This window comes from Ixodes scapularis, unplaced genomic scaffold, assembly GCF_016920785.2.
Source record: "Ixodes scapularis isolate PalLabHiFi unplaced genomic scaffold, ASM1692078v2 PGA_scaffold6__148_contigs__length_123643588, whole genome shotgun sequence".
Classification (NCBI taxonomy): Eukaryota; Metazoa; Arthropoda; class Arachnida; order Ixodida; family Ixodidae; genus Ixodes; species Ixodes scapularis.
Genome location: NW_024609881.1, coordinates 17,775,112 through 17,795,728, shown reverse-complemented (window position 1 = coordinate 17,795,728; position 20,617 = coordinate 17,775,112). Strand labels below are relative to the sequence as shown.

Here is a 20,617-nt window from a genome sequence, read left to right as displayed (position 1 = left end):
CACCCTCTCAAGGTCGGAAACTGAAGCTCTCCCCTGCCGTTCTCACCAGTGATAAAGTTACCGAATCCTGGGAAAGTAGCGCCGTGCCTCCCCGTATGCTCGCCATTCTGATTCATGATATGAGCGGTTTCTCCTTGCCTTGTCCATTCTCGGTGAGCCGATCCTGATTCCAGGTTGCTTTATATAAAGACACTCCTCGAATACCGAGATTCTGTTGTATAAACCGGCGAAACAAGCGCACATCTTTGCATCGCCATCGCATGCGGCGTCGATGCTTGTGGCTTCAAAAGCAAATTTCCCAGTCTCGAAATAAAGCCTTTATCTTGAAATAGGCAGGAACGACAATACCACTGTGAGAGATCTGTAGGGATATGTGGACAGCATGCACAGCGCCAAACGTGCGCATGCTGGCGAGGAACGATTTAGGTACCATGATGTTTATAATAGCCATGTTGGTGCGACTGGTTGAGAACGACCTTCTAATCAATCAATCAATCCTTTATTTCACACTAGAAACTGATGTCGGATGCACGGGCCAAAAGTCAAAAGTTTGTCTTGACAAGGCCTCTGCAGCCTTACAATTGACACACGGCGACATCCTACACATCAAGTGTTAATATTTAGTTTTCAGGTGTTTAGCGAAAAAATCAAAAAGGACAAAAATAACTGCCTCAATTAATCACACTATCAAAGATATCAAATATAAAATATATATATTAGGCACATGACGACATATTTAGGTACATGACAGAAATGTAAAGATAATCGTATTACCTCAAGCATAACAGAAATATACAGAACACACGACCCCAAAATACAAGCGAGGTTTTAATGCAGAAAAAAAAAATTCTAGTTGTACTGATATTCAGTTTCTCGATATTTGTTAAATTACGCTTGTGAAATTTATTTCGAAAAAATGGAAGATTATACCTTAGCACTTGGAACCCGTAATTTGTATGACTTGTTCGTATTTTCCAATGCTCCCCCTCACGAACGTCGTATACTCTAATATTTGGTGTTAGGTTTGAAATATGTCCAAAGAAAGGCACGTTAGAACGAACGGCAGATCTATATCGTGTCAATAAATTATACTCATATAGGCGTAGTTCTTTAAACAGTCGACGTGCATATGTATCGAAAGGAACATTAAGTATTGTGCGAACAGCCTTTTTTTTTTTTTTTTTCAAGGAGGTGAAATCTGTTAATATTTGACAAAGGTGTGGTACACCACACTAAATTACAATAGTTTAAATGGGGTACAAAAAGGGCCTTGTATATAAGCATCCTTATGTGACGAGGCAATAAATCTATGATTTGACATAGTTTCCCACGCACTCTAGATAGCTTTTTAACAACATTATTAACGCGGGAATCCCAAGACATCTGTTCATCAAAATAAACTCCCGAGCATTTTAACGTTCGGAACAATTTCCATGACTGAGGGGCCCAGGATAATATTAAAAGAAAAACTAACATGTCTATTCTTGGGTTTTAACTTCACTCCAATCATATAGCTTTTCAAGTAAAGCATTTGTTTCATTAACAAGGTCTTCTATTTCTGTACCGGAAAAAAAAAAAAAAAACATAGACTGGTATCATCGGCATAAATGATGAAAGACCGGGCTTTGCTGATATTAACAATATCGTTTATGTATAGATTAAATAACGTAAAATGCTACCTTGCGGTACTTCAGCTCTAATGAGTAGGACAGAAGAACTCTGTCCGTTTATTACGAGATATAGACCGATCTCACCAGCCAGTTTGACTACGCCACCGCTGCCGCAATGCATCGAGGGAACTTTAGTCTTTCTGCGCGTGCGTCAACCTCGCTGGAGCTCTGGGCGTGCAGGGCACGAACAAACTCGTGCACTGCCGATTGCCTCCTGTGAACTAAAGTTATGGCTGCCTCGCGCATGCGTCGAACGCTTAGTGAGATCGGTCTATTGCAGGCGAAACTCAGTACGATTGTAAAAGAACTAAAGGTACACCGCGAATTCCATAGCACTCAAGCTTTCTTTCGTTAGGGTAGTATGGTCAATACGGTCGAACGCTTTCGAAGAATCAATGAAGACGCCTATAGTTAACTTTTTTTTCTTCAAACAGCTTTAAAATTCACTCCTGCTCTAGCAAGGCGAACTCCGTTGATCGACCTCTACGAAAGCCATACAGTGAGTTAGAAATTTATGAAAATTTAGTGCAGGAACTTGTGACTCTACAGCGAATAATCTTTTCAAGGCTAAAGTTGAGGCTTGGGCGAGTTGGTACATACTTCGGAATTAAGAAAACAGCGCGGAAAGACGAGGACCAGACAAAGAAGTGACACGGACGTAGCGCTGCATCCGTGTCACTTCTTTGTCTGGTCCTCGTATTTTCGCGCTGTTTTTAATTCCGAACTTTTCAAGGCGTTTCGAAAACACAGGTGGTATTAATATTGGCCTATAATTCGAGAATTCATTTTGGTTCTCTCCTTTAAACAAAACAATGGCTTTTGCAGTTTGCATCTCTTTAGGAAAAATACCACTATACAATGAGGAGTTCAAAATCTGTGTTGATACAGGTGAAAGAACGACCAAAACGTGATTAATTGGTTTGATCTGCAAATCGTCTATATCACAGGAGTTGCTGTTTTTAAGAGATGACATAATTGAAATGATCTCATTTTGATTTGTTGGGAAGAAAACTGCGCTGTGTTCGTTTCTAGGCTTCATATACGCCATTGATGAAGGTATGCTATACTAGCAAAGTTAGTCAAATAACTATTGAAAGCTTCAGCTTCCAGCTTCAGATCGGTTCATTCGAAGTTCCGAATGAACCGATCAGACAATCCCCTTGCGAGGTATGGTCATCTGCGTGTCTGTTTGTGTCCGGTTAGCAGGCAGGGAAGGCAATGGGGCTACATTCCCCTGGTCCAGTGACGATCTGTAGCGAGTGAGTATGCGCCGAGAAGCTGACGGAGAGGAGGAAACCAGACGGGACGCCAGAACTCCAATCTCTGGTTTGAATGACTGGTGGGCAGACCTACGGCTAGCGTCCTTTGTCTTCCCTGAACTCGTCCAACACGTTTGAATGCGAGAGTCAAACGTCGAATGCCGCCCTTCCGCGTTCGACGAGTGTAGTGTGAGACAAAGACAGCTAGCTTTACGTCTACCCCCTAATCCTTCGAAGCAGAGCTTGGCGTTCTGGCGTCCCTTCTGGTTTCCTCCTTCCCCCCCCCCCCCCCCCGCCCCGCCCCGCCCCGCCCCGCCCCGCCCCCCCCCCCCCCCCCCCCCCCCCCCCCCCCCCCCCATAGAAAACAAAACACGCTGGCACCCTGGCGCCACCTCACAGGTAGCCGAGCACTTCCGATCCACTTCTAACTAGACTGAAGGTTTGCATAGTATTTCCGAGATGAAATGTATACCCACCAGTGTTGCGGAGTGGGCACCCCCCATTCCATTCAAATTCCATTCCGGGGAATTCAAGTTTTCGATAATTCAATTCCTGTCAACTCCTAGGAATGGGGACACTGGACCCATTCCCACTCCTGGAATGGCTGAATCGTACCATTCCATTCCTCATATTCCTAAACGTAAAAAATTGGGACTTGACAGCTACATTGTGTTGCCGGCATAAGTAGCATAAAGCTGACAATATCAAACGCGTAGAGAATTGCAAAAAATGCTAAATGCCTAAAAAAAAGCACTGATTTTACTAAGCGGAGCGCTGGTGGCACAAAGTATTTGTTTACATTGTACTGCAAACATCGAGAAAGCCCGTTGATTTCTCGACGCTTGTTTAAAACATCGGTCTCGCGATCGCGTGGCTCGCAAAGTGCAATGTCGGAGAAACTATATGACGTTTTCGTTCGTCCCGGGTTCGTGTCGAAGTGGAGCGATCTGCCGGCAGCTGAATGGCGCATACTCATGGAGTTCAGACTTGAAAGTAGTTCTACTCTACTCGAGTTACTGTAGTTTAACTACTTTTCTGTGCAGTTCAGTGTGTTTTAATTACATCTTTATTTCGGTAATTAGTAGTTTACTTTAATTACGTTTTCCAAAGAACTTCTACTCAAACCACAAACTACTTACGAATTTTAATGGCAGGTTTGCTCATCAACAAACATTCCTGCACGAAAAGAGATATGTTGGAAGATCAAGTGATATTTGCAAAGAGGTGGAACAGGCACGTAGCCAGGGGGGGGGTGCCATGGGGCCCGGCCCCCCCCCCCCCTCCCCCCCCGAAATCTTCGATTTTGCTGGGACCTCCTCTCCCCCTCATACAGCATTTGCCCCTCCCCCTCCCCCCCCCCCCCCTCCCCGAAACAAAATCCTGGCTAAGTGCCTGAGGTGGAAGCATGTGACCTAGGAGTGGGCGGGGGAGGGGGGGGGGGAGGGGTTGGAGAGTCCGAAATTCCCTAAATTTAGCAGAAAAATTACCAAAACTTTTTCCGCTAGATTTAGCGGGAAATTTAGCCAAAATTTCTGAGCTAAATTTATCGGGGAAATTGACCAAAATTTGTGCCGCTAAATTTAGCGGGGAAGTTTTACCACTATATTTGGCAGGAAAAATTTTCCACTAAAAAGAAATTTATTTTGGGGAAATCTTTTCCCTCGTGACGTCCAATGGACGCCACCTTGACGTCATTACGGGAGACGTCACACGCCACGTCATACGTGACGTGTGACATCCCACGTGACGTCATTATGGGAAATGTCCCAAAATGCAACGCGCGGTTACGCCGACGCCGCTCTACCCGAAACCAGGCGCCTAAGAGCTGCGCTCTAAAGTAGTTCGCTACTTTTTTGCGGGAGTAATATACTCAATTAGTTTCCATTTGAGTAATTTCTACTCTACTCAAATTACTTTTCGAGACCAATACTCCGTAACTTAACATAATTACTTTCTTTTTCTTTTTTATTCAGTAGCTCGTACCATGGTTTTCTCTATAATGGCAAAGCCTGGCAGATCACCACGAGACGCGGCCGCCGAAAGAAAAAAGGTAGAGGGGCAGACAACGGATGAGAGGACAGTCATGTAACGGGCGCCCCGCTGCCGCAGCGGCTGAAGGTAATTATTTTTCATTTAATTAACTTCAACTTACTTTTTTTTTCTTTCAAATAATTAACTTCGGGAAGCTGAAGTTAATTATTTTTAAAGCAGAGTTGCTTCGCTATCTCTTGGTTGTTTCGTCCGATAATGTCACCGCCACCTGTCGGTTTCTTTGTTTGCACGATCTTTATCTACTTACCTTGGCCTCCTTTTTATTTCCCTTTCCGTCCTTCAATTTCCGATTTGGGTTCCCGTTGAGATGCCTTTGGAAGTCATTAAACATCTTTGCTACGTGTACGTGTCCTCGATCGTCTCGGTTCTCTATTATTTCCACGTGTGCCCTGTCCGAGAGGAATCTATATATATATATATATATATGTAATGCACAAATAAAAATCAAATGACATTAGCGTCAATATTGTTTCGAAACAGCCTTGAAGGCGTCCGTAGCTTCCTGGCAATCCTTAGAAACTAGGTTGGATGAATCTATTCCGCTGGAAAGGAGGCGACACCCTCTCCAGCGTTCGCTCTGCTAATAATGAAAGAGGGGGCAGGAGCTCACGCTTAACGCTTAGCCTGTCACTGACTATATATAGGAGGGGTCTCAAACTCATTTAAGTGTGGGGGCCAGATAGCTCACCCAAAAATGTAGAGGGATAACTTAGGGAGGTGGGGAAAGGTTAATATATATTAGGTCAAAAAAAGAAAAAGACATCAACAACAGCGCTGGTGTTCCAAGTTGCAAAGCAGCCGAGTCTTTCAGCGACACACAGAGATTTTCCCTAAAGAGGGGATGATCTCGTGCTATTTGCTTTTCGTAAAATGCCGGTTTGCCACTGCCGTATTCAGTGATTTCCCTACACCCCCCCCCCCCCCCCCCCCCTTGTTTTTCTGAAGGCACCCCCTGAATTCGCCATGACTCCTATCCGCAATCTCCCCTCCCTCTCCCCCCCCCCCCCCCCCCCCCCCGCTAATTTCAAATCCTGGGGAAACCCCTGGCCGTATTTAGCTTTGATTTATGTATACAAATAGTCCGGTTGTCTACTTACAGTGTGATTACAACGTTTAAAGTACTACCATCCAGCATACTCGATGGATTTTTGTTTCGTTCAGTACAGCTGGATATTAAGCACACAATCGTTACTATGTCGCTCAATTCACTCGGGAAGTATGCGAATTCAATATCTGTCGAAATAACTTTTTCCGTACTGGAGTTTCTGCTTTTATGGCGATTTTTATAGCATAAATACAAGAAAACACTTGCATGTTAACGGTAAGACGAAACAGTCCTAGATCCGAAAGAAACCAGATTAGTGCAAAATCTGTTAGAACGTCACAAGAGCAGAGCTACGTTTGCAGTGGAAACGAATGGACGACAAGAGGTCATTGTTTATGGCGCGTACAACGCTCGAGGCGTAGGAAAGGGACACTCGCAGCACGACCCACTTGCGGAAGAAGAGTGGCGCTATGCCGCATGCGGCGGACCGCGACCGGCACGAGCGTAAAACGCGCTCCGTCACTCGACTCGGGAGTCTGCGTCATCTTCCGCCGTTGAGCCTGGCAACGTTTGGACCTATTTTTATTTATTTTTTTATTTAAAGAAAGGGACTACGCTTTGTAATTTTACAACGTAAAACCCACTTGTGAAATACTACGCCTTTGACGAAAAGTTTAGATAGCTACAGGCAGGTGCCGATTTGTAAAATCCATTTTAGATCCAACCTCGGTATTTCAGACGCCCTCCACTACTACGACTACAACAAACAACAATAATAATAATAATAATAATAATAATAATTATTATTATTATTATTACCGTTTAAAGAGATATTGAAACGCGGGAGAAAAATCGTCATCATGAGGCTTGACATGTTCTATCGGCGGTGGTGGCAGAGACAATGTGCAGTAAACGGAACACTCAAGCAAGAATAAAATACCATTGGGAACCTTCATCAGAAAGCACAAAAGCACGATGAAAGCGAGCAGGGAGAACAGACACATCAACGCTCACATGCATTTATTAACCAGACACAAACGACACAAAGACTTGGGGCCTGGAAAGGATTCATTCGTGTCGCCGTGAGACAATTGAAGGAAGAAGCCCGGCGGGCAAGACTGACTGGTCGGGCAGGCCGAGAGACGGAATGAAGGCGAACCGCGGACGACAGACAGAAGTGAGCGCTTTTCAATCGTGCCGCAGACATTGTTCCCAATCGAAAACAAGCGGTGCAAATGAGCCCGCACTGCGGTTCCGAAACAAGACTCGATTGGATCCCCAACGAGCTGAGAAGCGACCATCGACGCGAAACGACCTCCTCGCGGAAGGGAGTTGTCTCAAACCAATACCACTTGGGAAACAAGGCTCCTGCTTTACGTCATCGTTAGTGTATCCCTGACTCGCCCCACGAGGCAAACCAGCACCTCTTAGACAGCTTTCAAAGCCTGCGCGTCACGTGACATGACGTCACGTCCCGGAGGCCTGCACGGGCGCTGATAGGATTCGAGTGCCGCGTCAGCCTTCGCGTGGGACTATGATAGGAAGCGAGTCCAACGCGAACGCTGACGCGGCACTCGCATCCAATCAGTGCCTGTGCAGGCCTCCGGGACGTGACGTCATGTCACGTGACGCGCAGGCTTTGAAAGCTGTCTAGGAGCTTTCAAAGCCTTCGAGTCGTTGCACCTGCGAGACGCGGCGACACGGACGCGAGCTCGTTGCGTGGATCTGCTCCGGGTGACATTAGAAGAGGAAAGGCGCCACACCGGTTACGTCTCCGAAGATGCAGTGCGCAGCGACCTTTTTTTACCGAAGCGACGCAGTGTGCTTTTACAAACATCCCCCAAGCAGCACGGAATTTGATCAAGCATTGGCCAATGGCTGGCGATGGTCTTTTGGTAATGGCCAAAGAGTGGCCATTCATCGGCTACTGCTTGGCCGATGGCTGATGGCCATTGGCCGATAGCCAGAGAAATACCAGTCATCGGCCTATGGCTGGCCACTGTCTTGCCACTGGCCAAAGGACCAGTGCCAGCCATCGGCCAATGAGTGGCCAAATCTGTCCAGCTTGGGCACGTGGCAGCGTTTCGACGATTCCAACTGGTCGGAGCATGAACGAGACAACGTGAGAATAAATACTGCCTTAAGGGTAAAAAAAAAAAAAAAGGTCCTTCTCTCGCTTTTACAAATTTTCGTTAATCGCACGTGACCCTGATGAGGGTCATCGACGTCTCACGAATCATTCGGAGCAAAACAAAAGGAAATGTGCGTAAGATAAAGAAATCCCGCGGTCCTTCTCCGCACTAAGAACAACAAAAACAAAGCCTAGCCTATTTAGCCATCCTAATCTCGAGTCGCCGTCGTCGCCCTCAGTCTCCGGGGCGGAAAAGCAACTCAAAGCGAGGGGTTAAGACAACACCGAAGCCCGGCATATCCAGAAACAAATAAATCCAATCACCTCCTCCGAAAATATCCCGGGCCGGCAGAGGCTGCCAGGCCAATACTCGTCTCTGCACAACGGGGCCATTTCCCGCAGCACTCGTGGCGCTGCACTTGCTTCTGATTACAAACCCCGTCCAGCCCTAAGCTGGCAGTAGTCGTTCGTTGTACCAGTCGCACGTTATACCTTTCGCCACGTGATCACCCTCCCCCACGCGTGAGAGGTTAGGTGATGAAAAAGGGAGGCGGGTTCATTGGCTTGGCGAGCGAGTAGCTTCCCCCGAACGTCAGTTTATCCACGACGGATCTCTCCGTTCATATACCTACAGTGATCTTACAGCCACTAATGAGCTACGCTTGGAGTGTAGACACTTGTTTCCCGATTGCCACGTGGACGCCGTCATGTTTTTGACCATTTGCTGGATCCCCTCCGAACAATCGGGCTTGCATTCCAAGAATCATGGGAACGGTTCTCTTCTAGCTCCTTAGTGATCGTTAATTCAACCAATTCAGTGTTACGCGGTTTTGAGCATAATTCGGAGTCACCCTGAACAAGCGTCGTATAGAGCCCAAAGACCTGTCATATCACTTTTAATATTTCTCGTTAATGTCAGCGTTTTTGATACTGCGCATGCGATCCATCTTTCCACCTGGCCTGAACTGCAAAAATCTCTTACAATATTATCATTCTCGTGATTGTGGTTTTAGCAGGAATTGCTTAAAATCCGAGAATTCACAACAACCAAAACGAAGGATCGGGTGCTAAAGGGCAACGCAAAGGTGACCTCTTTGCGTTGCCTTTCCTCCCAAAACTCAACATGCAGGCATACTTGCAGCATGAGCATTTACTTGCACTTTACTGAAGTATTTTACTCGTATTTTCTGAAGAAAGTAAAATTCCCGACTTCAACGTACATTCTCCAAATTTGGAAACAAAAAATGGTGTATCGTCATGAGAAAACGCGCTATCATCTTTCGAGTCGTCATCTGGTCAATTCTCTGAGTAAAGTATAATGGCGGCTATAAAACCGATTCAATATGTGCCTTATAAAAGCATTGTGTTAAATAGTTCGCCAGCGAGTATAAAACAACTACTTTGTGGCGACTTGACTTTATCCAACATTTGCCGCCATTTCCGAAAAAAAACAAAAACTGATGCTCCTCCGATTACCCCTGGAGCAATGCATACTAGTTAAGATAAAGTAAAAAAAAAAGTAGGGTATGAAAGGGCATCATGAAAGATTGCGCTGAAAATTATTTGTACTTTACTTTAAAAGTATGTTGTATTTATAGTACTTCACGTACATTGCACCCGATGTACTCACCATACTGGCAGTACATAACCTGTAATCGACTTTGTATTATACTTCAAGAAGTTTTTAAATGTACTTTACGCAACACTGTAAACAAGCAAACACTGTCTGCAAAATCAAACTCGGGCAATGCTAAACCTCAAAATAGAAATGATACATCCGCAGTAATTCATTGAGCGAAAAACAAAAACTACAGAACAATTAATCACACAGAAGCAGACTCCAGCTATTAAAGCATTTATGTGAAAACACAAGCCGCTTTATATTTGTCTCGCCGAGTTTCGCTAACGGATCAAAATATTTATGTACTTTCTTGTTGCTATAAAAAATAGAAAAGTAAGCTCAAAAGTAATTCGCTACTTTTTTTACAGTAGTAATTTACTCAATTACCTTCTATTTGAGTAATTTCTAGTCTATTTAAATTAATTTTGAGGCCAATGCTCAGTAACTTAACTTATTTACTTTTTTTTTGTTGTAATTTTTAAGTATCTGGTCGAAATTAACGATCACCACGGAGCTGAAGGAACGCCGTTCCCATAATTCCTCGAGAGCGGACCGGGGCGCTTGGGGGATTAATGCATCAGCTTTACAGGATACTATTCGCGACTCCAGCAAAACGGACGCCGCCAAGCGGGAAAACCGGGAACCAGCCGGTCCAGGTCGCTCCGCGCCCCTCCGCGTCTCTGGTGGCTTTCGCGGAGACCTGTTGTCGGCGCGGTGGCGAACAATGTAATTTGACGAAGGTCCGAATATTTTTTAAGTTTCCCTGTGTGATCATTAGTGCGGTGAAGCCTCAGTAGATTGTTTTCTTCTATTACGTGTTTGAAAGCCCGTTTACTCCACAGTACACGGTCGCGTGCTTTCGATTTCTTGGATGGGGAGGAATTACGGAAAACCTTCTTGATTTCTTGTCTGTCTCGAATCACATTCAAAGTGACGACTGCTAGGTAACTGATACTGGAGGGAACATCAATGTTGCACTCAAGTGAATGGTAAGGTTCGATAGTTGCTTTTCTTGAGTTTGGTTGTGTTTGGTTAGCTTCAAGTTTGAGCCACCCACGCCGGTCGGTGCGTTGGCTATTCATATTGGCTGCTTTTCGCCGAAAAAGCCTCTGGACCACACTGAAGGAGTTTGGCTGATTTCGTAATTACTTGATTCAGGAAAACTTGCTCGCTGAAAATGATGAATGAGGGAAATTATTTGTTTTCGAAAGGTGGGAGACAAGTCTCGCAACGTTATATGCCGTCACGCATTTTGTCCTATCGCGCCTCCAATATTTATATTACGAGGACGTCGAAGCCAGCAGCAATATACGTCTACATTGGTCAGGTTGACCGGCCACAAAAAATACAAATTTTCTCCGTTCAGGATTTGAAGCAAAGTTCAATGCAGAAAGGTTCTGCGCGGATCTTCAATGAAGACTCTCTTCAGTTTGTCTCCGTGCTGCCGGCTATAGAACATTTTGGCTAAGTTTAAGTAGTATGTCTCCGTCTGTCAAATGTACTTTTATTCAGCAGCTCACCTAATAGCTAGTCAACTAAGCTCATATTTCAACCTGAAGGATATACTAATATCGCTATAGTGGGACCTCCCCCCCCCCCCCCCCCCCCCCCCCCATAGTACGTAATATAATACATAACCCGCTCGTCAAAAAGACTTCTCGATTGCTACTAAAACCTGAATTGAAATACGAGTATCAGCTGCTTAGTGGGGCGCCGGCGGGTTAACATGGTCCTTGGCTCAAGAAGCGGTTGCTTAATTTTCGTAATTTTCCTGCAGCCTGGGTTGTTGGCCGAGCAGACGACTGGAGCTGTTTCGTAAAAGCGGATACGCACAAAAGCTCGATTTCGCGGACAGATAAGTCGCATGGGCGAGGCATGCGAGTTAGCTGAAAAGTTACTCTGTGAAACAATTCTGTAGTCATCGCCGCTTCCCTTAGGTGATCAAAACTGATTAGTATATTACCGTCTCTCCGGAGCCCATAGTTTCGGTTTTGAACGAAATCTCCGAAACGAAAGTTTGACACGAAAAGAACAAAAAAAACACCGGCAAAACAATACTATGCTTTCAGAACATAGTGACAGTTGCGCACACAGGGACAAGGACAGAGAAGAGGAACACGTAGACGACAGACAAGCGCACGTGTTCTACGTGTTCCTCTTCTCTGTCCTTGTCCGTGTGTGCGCAACTGTCACTATGTTCAATAACTACCAACTCGCCCAACTGTCTACTCTACTATGCTTTCAGGTTTATCTGCACCGGCTACACTTAACCGTCTCAGTTCAAATACCTATAAAATTGGGCATTAAACAAAAGAAAATCTGTTAAATTGAACGCGCCACCTGTTCAGGCGGCCCGGCCGAGCCGCCGCGACCTGGACTCAGCCGCCATGTTTGTTTGGTGGTGGCGCCCCCTATAGACCTTTCCAAAAAGTGCTTTCTGGCAGCCGCCATTTTGCGAATCGAGCGACCCCTTTCGGCCAGAAATTTCTGCCACCCGCCTGAGCTGTGGAAACCCGGTCAGCGCGACTCCCCACCTGCATTGTGCATTCAGAGTTCGTCGGTTTTTCTTGGAAGTTTTTACTTTTTTCACCTGTTTAGGATGCTTACCCTTTGTGTGTTATCTTTCACTGTGAGAACCAGAGAATACCAGTGCTCGTAGCTTGCTCGGCCTTCGCAGGAAACGAACGAAGAGAGCGACCGTCAAGCAGCCCGCGACGCGGGCAGTTCGACGTTCTTGGAGGATTATTTTTGTTGAGATAACCTCCAAAAAGCCTTCCCGGCTATGTTCCGGGTCTTCGCGGAAAATAGCTGATAGGGTCGGGTCCGGAGTGTGGTGACGGAATAGACACGTTACTTTATTTGCTTTGAAACTGTGCAAAAAAGCGGCTCTCATCTACATGTGCCCCAAAGCACACCGGATTGCGTCCGATCGTCGCGAAGTGACTATCCTCGACAGTGTATATTGGATATGCTGTGTTATTTGAGACCTTTCTCAATTCCTGTTCGGATAACGCGGCACCGTGGGGTACGTACAATATATGTTGTTCGATTGATGAGACTCGTTGAATGGTTCATGCAGTGGGCGGAGAATATCCATGCAGTTTGGATATTCTATGTGGTGACATATTTTTGACGGTTCAGACCTTTGTAGTTTGACACGACTGAGTGTATGGTGCCGTAAAATTATCAACATAAAATGAAACAAACCTTCCAGTTGCATTTGTTGTGTCGCGCACGGACTCACCAAAACAGCTCTCATTTCTTTGTTTTGATTCACAAAAATAATATAATGCACTCCACCAGCGTCCGGAAGTGCGCCTATGGAGGCTGCCACAGTACCCTAACTAGAAAACCCACAGCTCAGTGCAGTCGGGCAACACTGACGTACCCTCTCAAAACCAGCGAAGCGCGCTGTAAATCGCTTCGTTCGAGACTGCCGCTGGAAAGGTCTATAGGTCGCTGGAGTCGCGAATAGTCGGTTACAAGTCAAGAAGGTAGGAGAAGCTCCTCCCACAAGCGTGATGCGCCCGTTTCAAATCCCTCCGCAGACGAAAGAAGAGTTCACTGGAAACGCTCCTTGTTCCGCTTCAATGGATTCCAACCTGTCCCCGATCCCACTCTTTAAGAAAGCGACCTTTGCATTCATCGGAGAGGGAACCGAGCCCCTGAAAGCAGCCTTTGTATCCATCGGGGGGGAAGCTAATCCCCGAAAGTCGCATTTGTTTCCGTCGGTGGGGGAGAACTCTAATCTCCCTCTCGTGGCTTCCACAATGCTAAGTCAAAGTCGAAAGATAAAGCAAATATGTACAGAAAGGCAAGACCCTCCTCGCGCGTTGGCCGCGACGTCAAGGAAACGGTGGGACGCTATTGGATGCGGAGGTAGCGGAGGGATATCTGATTCCCTTTGAGGGGCATTTGCCGCTACCTTCTTAACCGGTAACTGACTATAACATCGCAAACATATATATATTTTTTTTTGTCTAGAACAATGCAGGTTGTAGTCATAGACGCACACGAAAATACCGCACAGCAAAATAAACAACAACGAAAATTCCACACGACGCGCGGGTTTATTTTTTTATTTTTGACGCCCTTCTCTCCCTCTTCTCACCACCTCGCTTCGTTTTATTTGTGACGTAATCTATTATCAAATTTAGAAGATGTTTAAGCGACATTTCTATAAAGCTTAATAACATTATTCGTTAAAACATAATTTTTAACGCAATTGCGAACGCAGCACGTCCCCTTCTTTTGAAATATCAAAAATCGGAATCCGGCTTTTTATCCTTCCCCCGGAAAACATGGCGACGCTCGGCACCTGTAGCGGTGAGGATGATCGGAGGTCCGAGAGGGATCCAAGCCCGCGTGGCAGCACTTCTGCCACAGCTTTCGGTACGTGAGCAGCCTTCTTGAGGCGACGGAGCAACACGGGCTTGAGTGTTGGTCGCTATTCGGAGCACGTTTGCATAACCCCGCTCTGAAGGCGCAGTGGTAAATACGAATTACTGGGCCACTGCGCGAGTGGCTGGGGTGGATGCGTCGCTACAGCGAAATGATCGCGCAAGATACATTTTGAATTTGTGTGTGAATCGCGGTCCTCACCTGTCAAACAGTGCTCACTGACATGACAAGAGTATGGCAACCAATGTGATCATTTTAAAACTTTGTAAAGAGACATCCTTTTAATAAAAAGTTCGAAAAAAAAAAAAAAAAGGATCGATGACCGAGTGGAAAAGCGCGCACCAGCTCAGAGCACGTGGAGCGAAAGCTCGCGTTGCACAACTCAGGATCCTGGGCTCAATCCCCACCGCTGCCCGCTTCGATCTGGAGGAGCATCGTGCCGGCGTGCGGTCGTGTATCACATATACTGCGTGGTGCACGTTAAAAGATTCCAGGCTAGCGGCTGTACTGCACTGGCTACATTTCTCCTCTACAGCTGGTCCAGTGGCGTCGGCTGGTGAGGCAGACGAAGTTTTCGGCTATATACCAGATTTTTAAATCCCACAATAGCCCACGCCAAAGTCTGTTCCCCATTGCTTGCTCAATATATACTCTGAGCATGAACTGAACACGAAAGCCGCGTCAGCGTTCGGCGTTGACTCGGCTCAGCTCGTATTGGACACTCGGTGCGAGTATGCTTGAATCTTGGGCTAGACTAGGACCAGTACGCCTCTGTAAAGTCATGAACATTCCAACGCGATATCGTTTCATGACACCCTTAAAAATGCTACCTCGCAGAGCTACGCCTCGCTCGGCAACATTATCCGCCTCCTCCCCCTTCCCTTACTCGCAGAGACGCCGTCCTCTGGCGACAACTGCAAACTAACCCTTTCCCGACCCCCTCTTCTACTCTTACCTCCACCCGTCACTCAGCCCGCCTCAGCGCCCGCACTGCGGCGACCGTCCTCACCTTTTTCACATGGTCTGGCAGTGCCAGCCCATTCCTGCCGTCCCACCCAATCCCACCCCTACCTCCTGGGAGGAGCGGCTGACCGATGACACGGCCACTGGCCAGCAATCGCTGGTGGACCGCGCCAAGGCGGTCGCCGCCACGTATGGGGCCCCGGACTAGGGGCTCCACTCGAGAGTTTGTCACACGTCGATACTATAAAACTTTATTCACTCACTCAACTCAAACCAGGCATACGTGTAGTTTGTATTTTGGAAGTGATTGAAAAAAAAAACTGTCATGTTTCTCGCCACGGCCTTTCGGCGCAAAAAAAATGCGAACCCATTCCCGATGTCAATCACTCCATACACCGTTGCGCGAGCAGTTCTTCCTACTTTCTGGAAATAATAAACTTTTCGTAGATCGTACACGAGACCTTTGCGCTATTAGCGGGAGCATTTGCCGCCAAGTTGGGCAGAGATTGTGCTGGCCATAGCAGGACCCGAAATCCACAGTGTAAGCTATCTACGAAAAGTTCCCGATTAAATGATACATCCCGGTCCCTTTGTGCAACGCCATTGCGAAGCGGACCACAACAATTGCTATTTGAACGCACTCGCTTCTTCCGTGAAAAGTGCACGACGCACGAACACGCCGACCAGAATAGAGCAGCATTAAAGCCCTGCCACCGCCTCCGTCGCCGTCCCCGCTCCTCTGGTTCTTCGTTCGCCCGCAAGAGGGCGGGCGGCGACATGGAGTTGCGAACACTAAAAGTGCCTAAAATACGCCTTTCAGACACCGTAATCAAGATGGCTGAAGTGTTGCCACTCTGGGCGCTGAGTAGTGTTGTCTTAAAGGGACATGTTTAACGCAGTTACAGCATTTACTGCACTGTAGGTGCAGTAAATGCTGTATTCTAAAATTCCAATCTGCCTTATTTTTATTTTACTTTGCTTTTTGCCCCATATTTTTTTTTCTTGGGGGGGGGGGGGGGGGGGGTTGTTTTTGTGCAGAGGCTCGGAGCAACAGTCAAAGAAATGCATCAATCTCGTATCCACGGCAAAGGGATGCGCCCAATGAGTGGATGTCCGTGGCCCGTCCTGTCTGAGCCACCTCCCAGCCTCAAGACCTTTGGTCTTCTTCCTCCCGTCTCCTCGAATTTCCCCCCGTTCTGTTCGGCCCCTTCACGCTTCCCCCTAGGGACAATGGAGTCGGCGAGGCTCTTCGTCTTTGTCCCCAGCTTCCAGCCATTCCGGACCGCTAATTTCACGGTCTGCTGCTGCCGCTGCTGTCCCTAGCCCCAGGAGTCAACAACAACGCCTGTCGGATTACAAGCCGTGCTTCGACCGAGGACCCTTTGTCATCCCCAAAGCACCCTCCAAACAAGCAAGCCGAGAAAAAAAAAAAAAGAGACCCGCATTATTTTTAAGTATAAGGTCGGAATCCCGCGAAATGCATTTTTGCTCCGTTTATACGTACGTACGTAGGCGGCTATACGTTTGCTAAAATACGTGCAGCACTCGGTGAACCCTCCCCGGAGAAATTAGCCTTGCGATTAGTACGACGGTCACGTGGTTAATGCCACTAGGGTTCATGTGACAACGAGACGTGCCATCAGGTTACGTGATGTCATAGGGCACGTGACGTCGATGTGGCACATTGTAACGTGATGTCACGTGACGCAGCAGTGCACTGTGACGTCAATGTGACGCATTGTGGCATCTCAGTGTCACGTGAGCCGTACCACCAATAATGTCCCCTGACGTCAGTCACGTAACACCATGATCATGGTGCCCGGAGCGTGTCTGCGACTGCTGCGCTTACAGCGTCCTCTAACCTGGGCCTTCGATTTCCGCCAGATGACGTCACGGAAGTGTGTCGCTGTCGCCGGCCGCGATCCTAGCGGCGTCCTAACAGCGGTGGTGGATGTCGCAGACGCCTGCTCTGCTGCAGGTCGCTCCCCAGCCTTGACAGTCCGCGGAAGCCTCGGCAGTCGGTAGTTGATGAGATGGTGCGTCGACAGCGACGCTCGCATTCGCTGGTACATTTTTACTGAGACTTCTAGAACTAACCGCCAGGATCGCGACATCCGACAGTATGACACGCCGGCTTGTGTGACGTCATTTATCGCCACTTCGGGACCATCGTTGATGTATGGGCGGGGTAGCACGCTAAAGCACCAGTTGAAGACGTCTTCCAGGCAGCGTGACGGCACCTGATGTCACGCGGATGGCGTCGCCTGAACGTCGCGTTGATGACGTCACATTACCACCGTCTAACTGATGCCGTGAATGTAAAATACGCAACAAAAACTTCCGAGGACACCTAAGCACTTCCTATGAGTTGTCAATGCGAAAGCATGAATGTCGTTCTTCTGCTTCCTTAGTTCGTCTGCGGTGGACGGCCACGTTTCGCTACTGCCGAGGTAGCGGCCGGAGCCCGAAAGACACCGGGTCTTCTTCTCTACAGATTGTTATACGAACTCATCGGACTCCGTACATGAGCGGTTGTTTGTGTGGGCGGTTGGAACGTGCAGGATGCGCGGAGAAGAGGAGGCTTTGTGCTGGCTCAAGTCACGTGACACCAGTATCCGCAAATAACTCGCGGCGCGGCTCTCTGCCTCGTTGAACAAACATCAGCGAGAAGGCGAGGCCAGCTCCCAATTCCTCTCCCCACGTGATCAGCGGATCCACGCAGCGGCGCCTCCACTCTAAGAAATAAGGGGTGTATAGGGGTATACATCCCTTGTCCCATGTGTATGTAATACCACAAAACAATTCGACGTTCAGTCACAATACCAACTTTCAAGAGCGGCTTAATAGTCGACCGATACAACTTATTAAAACAGCTTATGTGCGCATAAAGGCAATAAGTAAGTGCAGTAAGACAATCAAAGTTTTTTTGACTCTGCTGCAAAACCTGAGTGTTTTTTTCTTTTTTTTGCCTAGTCTTTGATGCGCGCATTAGCTAGTTAGTACGTCATATCTAACAGCTATCAAGCCGCTCGTAAAAGTTGGCATCGCCAGCTCGACGTCGGTGGACTGAACATCCAAATGTAGTTTTAGGGTGTTACATATGGGACAAGGGGTGTGCCCCTATACACCCCGTATCTCAAAGAGTGTATAGACCCAGACGCTGTTTACAAACAAGCTTCTCAAGATGCCCAACGTATAAGGTTCACGAAGAAAGAGAGTGAAAGAAAAGGACAAACACACTACAGGACTAGCAGCCCTTTACTGAAGATACCTCCTCTTCTACTTTCTTATCGGTAATGCGTTGGCTTCCCGGATTGTCGGTCTTCGTTTTCGTTCTTCAGGTTGCGTTTCCCGCGTGGGGTGCTTCCCGTAGGCACATTTTTTCTTCGGGATATAGCCCGATGGAAGCAGCACTCACGCATTCGTCCTTCCCCGTGAATGGCCAAGGCCTCCAGAATTTCTATCGCGAGCTGTTTTCGGTGTCTTACCACGATGTTGATGTGGTGGAAATCGGGAGCGCATTGGCACACCCGAGAGTGCCCCGGAACATGGCCCGCTGCTGTTATGTGTGTTCACATAAGCTGCCTGCTCCCTGGCGAAGTCGTTAGTACATCCGCCCAGTTTGGCCTACATATAACTTTTTTCACGTTAAAGTGGAACACTGTACACGACTTCCTTTGCACAGTGGGCATAAGGTGTCCCGTGTGCGCGGCCATTCATTTCGTTGTTGTCGGTCCCACTGTTCACCCTACGCCACATGGCATAGGCCTTGTGCAATAGGATGAACGTAGAAATACCGAATTGACGATAAGAAAATGGAAGAAGACGAGGTTCAGTAAATGGTTGCTAGTCCAGCAGTGTGTTTGTCCTCTTTTTTCTCTCTCTCTCTCTTCGTGTATCTTCTATACGTTCAGCTGGCATCTTCAGAAGTAGGAATCACCAACTAGCTCAGCTACAATCAGTCACAACGTTTACCAATAAGTCCGCGGTTGTCCACACCAGGTGCGGGCCACGGCGCGTGCGAAGAAAGGAGGTTCGCACGAAGCGCGTCTGCGTCGCGACGACGTTACCGCATGACGTCAGAGCCACGGGTTGCTGCGAGCGCGTCTTGCACAGGCACTGCTTAAAGGGTCCCTCCAATCATATTTAAGCGTCCACCTTTTTTGCGGCTTCCACGTCTCTTGGGGTTCGGGCAAGCCAACGGGCAGGGCGAGAGTAACTAAATATCAGTGCGTCATATTTTAACCGGACGACGCGGAAACCTCCTCCACCGACGAGGGCGACCCGCGGTACCGAAAGCGCGCAAAAGGTGACGTCTTTGGTCCTGGGCTTACTACTGCTCAGAGCCGCTAAAAGCTTCTTTTTAGCCGAAATACAGAATATAAGTGGCGCGAACCGTTTCAATTATTTATAAAAGTAGTTTTTGTTCAGTATTTTAGATAAAAAAAGAAACGAATGCAGTTCATAGGGTACGGAAACAGGAAATGACCCGTCGACATACCCGCCACCAAGCGGTGGAAAAGGCGGCGCATACTAGAAAGGAGTAGTGGGATCAGGCTCCGACACGGAGAGGACCCGGATGTACGCGGCAGCGCTGCGGTCGTATGGACAGGAGGATCCGACCGGCTCCGAGCGTTCCGAAGGCCTTCGGCGAGAAGCTTTGTCTTGCGGTTTGGCCGTTTCGCGGTATGGCAGCGCAAAGTAGCTCCCATTCTGAACTGATCTCTACCCCGTAACGAAAAAATAGTCAGAGTGCAGGCAAGCTGGTGTAAGTTGAACATGATTGTAAACCTGAGACTGGGGCAGAAAAGAGAACACAACAGAAGGTAGTAAAAGAGGAGGCAACGTCTCAAAAGAAAAAGGGATTAAGCCTGCTTCAGGTACGATTAACAAAAAAATAGTCAGAGTGCAGGCGAGCTGGTGTAAGTTGAACATGATTGTAAACCTGAGACTGGGGCAGAAAAGAGAACACAACAGAAGGTAGTAAAAGAGGAGGCAACGTCTCAAGAAAAAGGGATTAAGCCTGCTTCAGGTACGATTAACGAAAAAATAGAGTGCAGGCGAGCTGGTGTAAGTTGAACATGATTGTAAACCTGAGACTGGGGAAAAAAAGAGAACACAACAGAAGGTAGTAAAAGAGGAGGCAACGTCTCAATTGAGACGTTGCCTCCTCTTTTACTACCTTCTGTTGTGTTCCCTTTCTGCCCCAGTCTCAGGTTTACAATCATGCTCTACCCCGTGTTTGCTGTCGTTTGTGGCCAATGAAGTGTCATGCGAATTAGTATTTAATCGCGTAGCATATGCAATGAGAGCCGCTCTGGCTGCCCGCTGCATACAGCCTATCCAGAACACGCTTCAATGGCGCCCTCTTGCGCCGTCGACCCGGAGTGCGGCAGCCGTGAGCGCTCGATGAGCTCACTACTTCTCCTCTAGTTCACGGCCACTCTCAAGCAACCAAGGACGTCACGAGGGAGG

The 20,617-nt window shown here is 47.5% G+C and overlaps 1 protein-coding gene across 1 annotated transcript in view; it reads right to left on the bottom strand.

The window, feature by feature from the left end:
* The window catches only part of LOC8023073 (receptor-type guanylate cyclase Gyc76C), a 183,684-nt gene that overhangs the window by 100,914 nt on the left and 62,153 nt on the right, over window positions 1-20,617 (bottom strand).